The sequence below is a fragment of the Lepidochelys kempii genome, chromosome 1 (genome assembly GCF_965140265.1).
Source record: "Lepidochelys kempii isolate rLepKem1 chromosome 1, rLepKem1.hap2, whole genome shotgun sequence".
Classification (NCBI taxonomy): Eukaryota; Metazoa; Chordata; order Testudines; family Cheloniidae; genus Lepidochelys; species Lepidochelys kempii.
The window spans coordinates 315,653,371-315,656,793 of NC_133256.1; positions in this window are offsets into that span (position 1 = coordinate 315,653,371).

Here is a 3,423-nt window from a genome sequence, read left to right on the forward strand (position 1 = left end):
GCACTGGGAATCCACCCTTGGGAATCCATCACCTCTCACCAGTAATTCCTGCTAAGTAAACCTGCACAGTCTACTCAAATAAACAAGGGATGTGGTGTATCAATTTAAATCTTGTGACATCTTGTTTTCTTAACCATACTAGATCTGGTGTGGTGAGAGGTCCAGCAGCATATGAAAATTCAATGCCAGTGACAAGTATAAATGTGATGGAGTTTAGCAATCGAATATGTAAGTCTTCCTTATTGTCTGAAAATTGAAGACGAAAAATATTTTACTGAGCAAAAAGTTTCCCCACTGAAAAAGCAGCAGGTGCTCACCTTCCTATTCATGGAAGTGCATGTTTACAACTCTAGGATTTTGTTTTCTTTTGAAGCCCCCACGTAAGATTCAGTGCGCATGCATGGGAGGAACTGATAATATTGGGTGGAGCCTGCTCCACTGTGGCAGTTGAGGCTTTCTCCCGCAGTACTCTTGCAAGGCTGATTCTGCAAAACCTGTTAAACCAGTCTTTAGCCTCCCCTGAAATTGCCATTGGTGAAGTGCCATCTATTTGATTTTCCCTGTGGGAAAAAAAACTTATCTAATTCCCTCCAGAGCCATCCTAAACATCAAATATCATAAGAGGTATTGAAAAGAGTAAGTATGCAAGCATGTAAGTTTACAAAACACAAAGGAAAGTTTTGAGTGAGTTCATCTTTCCAGATCTCAAAGTTCAGATTTTTTTGGTCTTAAAAGTTTTGCAACACAGCTTCAAAGGCACCAGCATTTAGAAGAGAATCACCTGTTTTCTGGTGTATTGTTAAACAAAATAATCTAATTCCTAGTTTGCAAAAAACTCTCTCTTGACTTCAGTATATTCCCCCCCCCCCCCCCAAAATAAAGTTTTAATGAAGTAAAGATTAAGGGTGCAGTACCACAACGTGCCACTGAAACAAATAATTACCCTAACTACCACTGTAGAGAAGCAACTATATATTTTCAGATTGAAGTAGGAAGTATTGCACCATTTATTTAGTTGGGCTTAAGCCTTTGGTCCTTTGGATAGCTTTAAGTGAGAAGTCAGTAAATAGGTGGTGCACTCAGCCATTGCTGTCTTGATTTATGAACTATTTTCCAACTTTTGTGAATGGCTACGTATTGGGTTTGGTTTATTTGTTTTTTGGTTGGCTGGTTTTGATAAAAACTTTTAAGAAGCCCTCTGACATAGGCTTAAGTTTAGAAATATACTCAGAGGAGAAATAGCACCATTGTGTTGCTTTCTTGATGTATGAATCAGCCATACATTTATAGGCACAAACCTTGTGGGTTTTTTGCAAAATTTTTTTTACACAAAGTTGTCTTTCAAAAGTTAACTGTTATGGTTAGTTTCTGTAAAATCTGAACTTTTAGGTATCATTGTTAATTAATACATAATGCTTCCAGAACATTTTAACTTCTAAAGAACACCAGACCATGTCTTCTTTCAAAATATTCTCTCTGTTCACGAGAGAACATAAATCCCATGCAGTGAAATCTTGCCAGAGATGATCGTTTGGAAAAATATACACCCAGCTTACCCATCAATGCTGCAACCTTATCTTCATTGTCTTCTTTTGTGAATGAAATTTCCATTTTTTTAAACTATCAGATTGGCTTCAGTAGAGGATGCCTCTGCTGCAGAGCCAGGAGGCCTGTACAAGAGAATCCTCACTGTTAGCTACCTTTACCCTACTTTCCCCCCAAATTTAGGAGTGCTCTTCACACCACACACTTATAAACACTAGAAGACGACCACCCCCACATGCTTTTTTACTTGTAGTTCTGAATGCTTAGATTCCCTCTACATAAATGAGTTTAATTCTTCAAACTGCAATAAGAAAACAAAACCACAAACCAGCATGATATCAATATAAGCAAGACTGTTTGACCGCAGCTTTCACTGTTAGTGGATTACACAACTGGTCGCAGCTTTGTCTTCAATGCAGTTTGCCACTGTGACTGGTTGAAAGGGTGGGGGAAGCAGGAATAAAAGCATCATTAATGAGAATCCTAACCTTAGAAGTTACACTAAATTGTTTTTTCTAAGGAATATAGTAGTTTCACCCTGAGATTTGTTTCCCCCCCTCTACAGTGGTAGGTGTTGATCCTTTTAATGTACAAGAGAATCTTTTATTATAAGTGGAGCTACCAGCTCCAATCCTTTTAATGTGGCACCAGTGCGTAATAGTTGAATTGCATTACATTTGTTAATATAAAATTACAATGAAGTGATCAAATCTGAGTACCCTAAATTTTAATTTCAAATCTTTTATTATAAGTGGAGCTGGTAGCACTGCTTGACATGTTCCATTATACAGTGGTTTTCTGTTGCTTATTACTTTGCCAAACTTTAACCAGTTGGGCTGAAATTTTCATGCTGGGTTTCTGCCTCTGACTGAAAAAACTTTCCAAAATAAAGTTCAGCCTTTTCCAAGAAAGAGACTAAGGAAAAATACGTTTTACCTATGCTAAAAAATTCTGGCAGTCTTTTTTGCTTCACAGTAAGGACTTGAAATTTGGTAGGAGCTGGATTTCACAGCAGGGATTTTTCCCATCCCTTTGAAAATCCACCCAAATTTGGTCAAGTTATGTCTTTGAAAAGTTACTGGCCAGATAGGCTCAGACTTGTAAGTGTTTAGCAGCTAAAATCTTTGAAGATTCTGTCCACTCCGAGCATACTCAAGCCTTTCACAGCTTCTAGTGCTGACCAGACTGCGCATGCATCATTCTCAGAGTGACTGAGCATGCTTCAGCCCAGGGGTATAACAGTTCAGCAGGACTTGTTCCCAGCCTGAGTGAAGTTGCAGACTAGAACTGAGCAGAGACCCAGCCTTTTGCATGTTCTCTCTGACCCACTGTGCTGATGCCCAGGCAATGTAGAGGAGGAAGCCACCTAGACTTAAATGCAGAAGGCACAAGAAACAGACCCAGATGGGAAAGCACTGGGTTAGAACAAATTCTGGTCTCAGGCCAAATACAATTCCCGTATATTTCAGTGGTGTTATTGTGCGTATAGTTGAGAACAGAATTTAGTTTTAATTGTTCCATTAACAGCCTATTTTCAAAATGTTTTGGGAAGTGTCATGTAGTAACTATTAAGCCACTGGGAGAACATCTCAGCAACCTTTACTTAGGTCAAGTAGGCATACTGAAATCAATGGAAGTAAGTAAGTAATTAAGTAAATTAAGTAAGTAAGTAATTGCAGTAAGACGCTACTCAACGTAAGGGCTACAGAAGATAGCTCTCTGGATTTCAAAGGCTAAATATACCAATTAATCTCCCTTCCATATAATGGTCTGTGCTAAAATATATGTTTCTGTATGTATTTTAATCAGTTTCATTCTCACATTAAACAGTTTTTCTACTTCCATCTGAAACGAAAAAGGCAGTGTTCAATAGCACTA